Genomic DNA, 8128 nt, shown 5'->3' on the forward strand with positions numbered 1-8128 from the left:
AAAATCTTCCAGCGTCCAAGCAGTTCGAAATACTATTGCAACAATGAAAACGATAATCTCGTTCTTCACTGCATCATCAAAACGCTCAGCTTTACTCAAGAAAGTTTTATGTCACCAACTCTCTGGACTGTGTGAAACTTGTTGGATCGAAAGACACGATGGCGTTTTGCAGTTCCGAACATCTTTTCTGAAAGTAGCTCAGGCTTTAGAGTGTGTCGAATCTTGGAAAGATGCTGAAAGTGCTGCAAAAGCAAAGACTTTTTTGACTGCACTTTGTGAGAGTGAATTTATTGTCACAGTCATCTGCTTATCTGATATGCTGGGGGACACTCTTCCTTTGAGTAGACTATATCAGAAGACTTCCATAGACCTTAAGGTTGCCCACAAGATATTCTGGCAGATACTCTTTCTGTTCTAAATACAAAACGTACACAGTGCGAAGAGCTATGTTTTCAACTTTTCAACGAAGCTGATGGTCTTGCTCAGGAGCTTGGTGTAGATTTAACTTGTGAAAATGCAAACACACAGACAAAATTACCCATTAACGAACCCTGTTGAATATTTCCGAAGAGCTGTATTCATTCCCATTCTGGAGGACATTGTCGAAGATTTAAAACATCGGTTTTCGGAAGAAACGCAACAGCTTCACAGCCTGTCAGCTTTGTTACCAACTTCGTCTTCTAGTCAAGTAAATGTCAAAAACATTTCTACAAAGTATGGCTCTCTCATTGGAGTGAATGGGCTAGAATATGTGGAAAGACAACTTAATGCCGAGGTTCGATCATGGGAGGTGAAGTGGACCCGCGAGAAAGAAATTAACAATACAATACCCTCCACAGCTCTTGATGTTCTCGCTTCGTGTGACGAGGAGCTGTATCCAGGCATCTACATTCTCCTGAAAATCTTAGTCACCTTACCCGTAAGTGTCGCTTCGGCAGAGAGAACATTTTCGACATTGAGAAGACTTAAGACGTGGTTGAGATCTACAACAAAGGAAGACAGACTAACCGGACTTGCATTATTGCATATCCATAATGGCTGCGAGATTGATAAAGAAAAAGTCATTGATCGCTTTGCAAGCAAGAGAACCTACAGGGTGGAATTCATTTTATGATGGAGAAAAACCGGTTATTTGCATTTTCTAGTTATGCACAATGATTATATGTACAAGACATTTTAATTTTAGTTATTACTACAAATGTTATGCCCATTCTTTAATTATTGTATTTTATTTATTATTTTCTGATAACTTTATCATTTACCAAAACTAATTTTCTGTGAAAAATTTTACTGATTATACCAAAAGTGTATTTGACATTTTAAGCACAAAATTGCTATGAAAAAAACACCATTTTGCATGCGAAAATCTATAATTTTTCCGTGGGGTGGACCCCCGGACTCTCCCATTTTAAATACTTTTGAAACCTACATTCGCCCCCCTGACATCAAACGCTGGATCCGCCCCTGTTTGGAGTGTGTTTCCGCTTTACATATTTTAAAAGGCGTGTGTCCGAAAATGTGTGTGTATATATATTTTCGTGTGTAAATATATGTTTTATCTATACTAATCAGGGGAGCTACAACTAAATTTCCAAAAGGGGGGGGGGGGCAATATACTTTTTTATAAAGAATCATCGATCCCCCCTATTGAAGCGGGGGGGGGGGGGGGGGGTCCGGGGGTCCTCCCCCGGGAAAATTTGTATTTCAAGGTGGAAAATGGTGCTATTTAAGCAGTTTTATTATCTAAAAATTGATTACACAGCACTTTCTTTGCCCCCGTTTGCCCCCACTTCAAGGTTTCAGAGGGAGGGGGGGGGGCAAAATACCCTTGCCCCCCGCCCCTGTTTTTGCGCCCCTGATACTAATATTATAAAGCTGAATTGTTTGTTTGTTTGTTTGAACGCGCTAATCTCAGGAACCACTGGTCCGATTTGAAAAATTCTTTCAGTGTTGAATAGTACATTTATTGAGGAAGGCTATAGGCTATATTATATTATCAATAACATTAGGGATCCTTACTAAAAGTCCAATTTAGAATCAAATGCGTTGGAGGGGGTTAGATACAACATGCAGTACACGTACTGTGTGTTGACAATGCCGCAGGCGCTTTATAATATTTAAGTATTTAAATACTTTTTATCACTTTAAATCGCAAACATAAACTATTTAATTTTTTTTCCCTCTCTCTGTGTTTAATTTGTTTTTTCTTTTACTAGAATTATTTTTATTATTTTTAATTAATTTTCATTTTTCGGACCATCAATAATTTTCCTCTCCCGTTAAAATTCTGACAAGGACTTGTATGTATGTATGTGTATATATATATATATATATATATATATATATATATATATATATATAAGCGAAATACCACTCACTGACTCACTCATCACGAGATCTCTAAAACTATACACCCGATTGACTTGAAATTTAGCATAGTTACTCATTTTGTGATGTAGACGCTCACTAAGAACGGATTCTGCGGAAATCCGATCCCAAGGGGAGTTTCGGGAGTGTAATAGGCTATATAAAAATTTCCAGTTTTTGGTAGGAAATCACCATGGCAACGGCTGTTGCTTTGTTGATGCTTCATTCGTCTCTATGGCAACGACTATTTCATTGTTAGTGCAGTCCTCATCACCAATGAAATTTTGCGGGTACTTTAAATACCACAAATTGCCCTTTTTTTCAAATATATATATTTTGCAGACTTGAAACTTCATAGTAATGTCCCTTATGTTACGCAGGATGACGTTTTCCGAAAATTAGATCCCATGGGTGGTTAAAACCGGGCAACAGTGGGTACTTTGTCTGCATGAGAACAGGATTTTGCATTGTTCATGCCTTCTGCGTCTCCATGGCAACGGGCATCACGCGGCAGTGGCGTACCCACAAGGAGGGGCATGTATATATAATGAGCGGCGCAAGAGTGATCTGCCTGTAGACTGCCGTAGCGAAGTACAGGTACATCAGTTGTACGTTGCGTGCACGAGTCGGGAAACCATCGGTGCTATTCATTTTCTCTCCGTTACATTATGCAGCATTGTAATAAATTTTCACTGAATTTTTTGTTATTTACCATTACTGTAAATGGGAGATGTGGCTTAATTTTTTTTTCATTAGTATAGCCGTGCGAAGCCGGGTCGGGCAGCTAGTTTATGTGTGTGTGTATATATATATATATATATATATATATATATATATACAAACACACACACACACGTTCACACTCACACTCTCACTCTTTCTCACTTTTGGATTTCCTAAAACCGTAAAAAATACAAGTTTATAAGATTGTGGAAAAAAAAAATTAAATTTATAATGTACGAAAATGAAGTAATACACAAGACAAAGGCTACACTCAAAACGATTAATTTAAAACTGTAAAAAAAACACGATTACATTTTTTTGTTCATTCTAGGGTTTGAAATAAAAATTGGCATTTAATTATTTAAAAACTATTAAATAAATATGTGTAAATTACATTTAAAACAATAGACAGTGGTTGTATTTTGAATTTATTCTGTAAAATAACGAGAGAAAAAACGAAATTACGGAAGCGAAATAATTGAGGACAACTCACCTGCTCTCCCGTCGCGGTGGCCAAGCGGATGACCAGCAGGATGACCATCGGCGTCGCTCGGAAGGGCAACATCGAGACCACCAGCTCTGTCCCTTTGTCCCGCTGCTCCTTCCAGAGGGCGGGGTAGTCCCTATATCTTTACCCGCAGACGTTGAGTAACGATCCCCCGCTGCAAAACCCTCTCGAATTAAGGCAAGGGGGTCCACCGTCCCGCTTCCATTAAGATGGCGAGGGCGACAATTCCCCGCGAAGTGAAGTGCGCTCGCTCCCCGCGTGTCCAGTTGGTGCCGCCTCGCCGCTGCCCGGTGTTTCCGGCGCGGTGTCGCCTCTAAAGGTGGGTTTACGCAGAGGTGCCCCCCCCCCCCCCCCCCAAACACTATGACTCACCCCCCCCCCCCCACCAACCTAATGATGCCGCCCCCCCCCCCGAAATTTTTATGCCATTTTCTCAATGATTTACTCAATTATTTTATAATATTATACTTTTTAAGTATTATATTTTATCAAAATTTGCATTAGTTAAAACTGATTTTCTAATAATAATAATAATAATAATAATTTTGGTCATATCAGGTAATATTTCCATCCTGAACCGACAGATGCCAAACTGCTTTTGTTGAGGAAAGTGCGGGGTTGCCAATTTGATTTACAAGATCCCTTTCAATTATCAAAGCACCAGAAACGCATTTTCACATTAGAAGCTATAATTATGTAAATAATATATACATTTTTCTCGTCTTTTAACCAATCACCCCCCCCCCCCCTGAAATTTTAATGACGCAGTCTGCGTCGTTACCCCCCCCCCCCCCCCTTGTGGGCACCTCTGGTTTACGATTGAAAATTAAGAATTAAGAATTAAGACTTAGTCGAGTACTTACCATATGACTCTATGTAAACTAGTGGATTTGGTTTATGATTGTCGTGTGTGAATTTTGACGGGTCGTGTGCGAACCATATGATGACTTAACACTTAACAGAAATGGTTATATTTTATATTTTTCGTTACGACTTAAGGGAAGCGATCAATCACAACAAACCGGAACCTTTTCAGCCGGAAGTTTATGTCACGGTATTGTACCGAGCGAAGCAGTATTTTTGGTTAGAATTCGTATGTTTGTAATTTGTAATCATCATCCATTTCGAAAAATAGATAGGTATCCCATTTTGTCAATATCCTATTTCAAACCTGCTTATATCCATTACGAACAATGGCCGACCATGTGTTTTGTGCTGTGATTGGTTGGAATTAACGACTTCTATGTCAATCATAAACTGGAAAATGTAATTTTGACTTAATCGTGTGCTCGATGTTAAGTTATAATTCTTAAGGAAATCAATCGTAAACCCAGCTTAAGTCCAAGGCTGCCGTCTGGCGCGCAGTCTTCTCTTCTTTTTGAGCGATAACCATCATGGCCCACACAAGGGCGGGGCTGGGTGGACCCTTGGGTCCAGGGCCCCGGGCCCGGCCCTGTTTATTTTTAAATGTTTAACTATCATAATTTTTTACAAACTAGAAAAACATATTGAATATCCTCCAACGTAAACGGACACCGCTTGGATATCTTTGGCGGTTGTCAAATCGTGTGGTTTCATCTGAAGCTCTCTGCACACCTTACGTGTGCCCAGGAGGCGGGGCCGTCGAGAGAAACAAAGAGTCTGGTTAGGCGATGTGGCAAGTAATGTCGTCTGGCCCCCTCCCTATTGCTTAATGTACAATTTTTATAAGACGTATTTTTGAAAAATGTAATCATCTAAATACCAAAACCTTACCAGGGACATAAATGTAAATGTTATCTGAGCATATTGCATAACTTAGGTTTCCGGTGGATTTTATTAGCAACAAACTTGTATTTTTTGTCCTACTATCAGGGTGAACACACACACGCACATAACTTTTTTTTTTTTTTAACTTAACCGGGTACCTTTGTGCTGGGTATCCCCCCCCCCAACCCCTCCCTTTCCCGGAAACAAATATGTATTTCCGTTGGTGAGGCGGGTTTGATAAAAGCGATGCTCGCTGGTGCATCCAGTGCGGTATCGCTTCTAAGCGCAAGGATTTGAATTGGCGCGCAGACTTCTCGTAATCCATAAGGAAAGTAAATTACGGTTCTGAGTCACAAAACCAAAATGGATCCCCACCCTAAGAAAACATATGCCGCAAATAAATGTTAACCTGGTAAATTTTACTAGTCATGCTGCAAAAATAAAGTTATTTTAAAAGATAGTTAATTAAAGCAAAGTGTGAATAGTCAAAGTCAAGCGATTAAAAAGTGTTACACAATAAGTCGTGCAGAGAATGTTTTCCTCTCAGTAATATATTTTTCAATTGTTGTCAATAGTAGGATTATTTATGATTGCGAAGTAAAACTTTTGTCATAGTATCTACAATTTAGATGCTTGGTGGGATTTTAAAAACTTTTGAAAAAATGCTAAAACTCGAAAACTATGAAACTTTACAATTTTTTTTTCTAAATTCAGAACCGTAATTTACTGGCATATAAACGGTTAAGTTGTGGGACATTCTATATACAAACCGAGTCTACCGAGAAACTTTGGCTACTTGTTCATCACGACAAATAAGTCGGAAACCTTGTTACGACTTATGGACTAAAATGTTTTCTAAAACTGCTGTATTACGTCTTTAATGTTGGAGCTGAACAACCATTATTATGTAAATTATAGAGAAAGTATTTAAGATGGATTTTGACCGTCTGAATTACGATTAATTGAATTGTGTTCTACAAGCGCTGCAAATGTTGTGGCTGAAGTAGGTAGTATGTTTCATTGAAATAACTGGGAAGCAACGCCTTTATTTTCCTCATACTTTTGTGACCAATACCACCTCCAATTATTTCATGAAATAATTTTTCTGCGGCTACAGAAATCGCGGTAGTTGTAGAAATTTGTTTAATAAGACTTATTCAGTCGCTTGGTGTTCTATACGTAAATACTTTCTCTGTTATTTACAATAAAATTGTTGTTCAGCCCCAATTTTAAAGATGAATAGCCTTGGGAAGCAATGTATTGAAGTTTTCTACTTATTTTGTCGTAATGAATCTGCAGCCAAAGATTGTGCCGGTCGAAATCAAACTCACTCTATATATAGGTACTTCTTAAAAATATGAAAAAAAAAAAAAAAAAATACTAGGTTTATTTGAAATTGCGGTGTTTATACTGTGAAATACATCTGTATAGATAAATTTTTTAAAATTGGTTTTAAAATTAAATAATAAATACAAGAATAATACTAGAATTACGTATGCACCATTTTAACCATTTTTCGAAAGTAAAAAATTCTGACGCGTATTTCAATATCTCCGTCCGAGCGACGCAATGAAATAGAAACTACTTCTAATCGGAAAGTAAGCCACGTCCGCCATTTTTGTCGCGCTGACGTCATGGGCGTATTGAGCGTGATTTGTTAGAAATATTCGCGCCGCCATCGTCCTTTACTGTGGTTCCAGCATAATACGCCATGTCTGCACACCGACGCCTGTATGGGGTCAGCCTTCCTTAAGCCCACCGCACACGGTACAATATTTTCTACTAGTTTGCTTACTGGTTTCTGTACTGTGTAGGCTACAAGCTGAAACACTAGGTGCGCTACAAGTTTCTGCTGCACACGATTCTAGCTGCCTTACTAGTTTTGTTAAGAGAATATTCTCCACAACAAATTTTTATTATGGTAATTCACATTTTTTACTGCATACAAACAAGGCTCTTCTTTGTATGCATTTATTAAAACGAGGAGTTGGTCACTATTCCACTTATTTCCGTCCATGTTTATCACGACATGCGCGCTTAAAAGTGAGTTCTGATTGGCCACTCCTTAAATATTGTAACACAGCAAGCAACGAAAATAGGACGCAGTCTATTACGCAAAACCAGTAGCCCAGCTAGTACAGCTACTAGTATCCAGTTTGAATTCGAGTGAAGAAACAAGTAGTAGAGCCAGTACGACTCCTAGCATACACTATTGTAAGGAATATTGTACCGTGTGCGGCGGGTTTTACTTACTGCCGCACAGCGCGCATTGAGGGGGGAGGTAACGGAACGCGGCCAGTGCGGCGAGAGGTACTGTGGTCACGAGGATAGCCGGCCTACTACTTCGGCGCATCGGCTCGCGTGAAGTCGCCGGCCGATGGGCCCATGGATACGCGGCTGTCACTTTGCAAAGCGCGCCCCCACGTGAGTGCTTCCATTAACCATCTTGTCACGGACCAATCAAGAGCCACGCACGAAATTGTTCTTGGCGTGAAACAAGCACGGGCTGGGCATTGCGCAGTTTGCAGTACATGCAAGAGTATTACTCACAGGGGCGCAACAACTAAATTTCCAAGGGGGGGGGGGGGGGGCAATATACCTTTTTCTAAAGAATCATCGATCCCCCTATTGAAGCGGGGGGTCCGGGGGTCCTCCCCCGGGGAAATTTGTATTTCAAGGTGGAAAATGGTGCTATTTAAGCAGTTTTATTATCTAAAAATTGATTACACAGCACTTTCTTTGCCCCCGTTTGCCCCCTCTTCAAGGTTTCAGAAGGGGGGG

The sequence above is a fragment of the Bacillus rossius genome, chromosome 16 (genome assembly GCF_032445375.1).
Source record: "Bacillus rossius redtenbacheri isolate Brsri chromosome 16, Brsri_v3, whole genome shotgun sequence".
NCBI lineage: Eukaryota > Metazoa > Arthropoda > Insecta > Phasmatodea > Bacillidae > Bacillus > Bacillus rossius.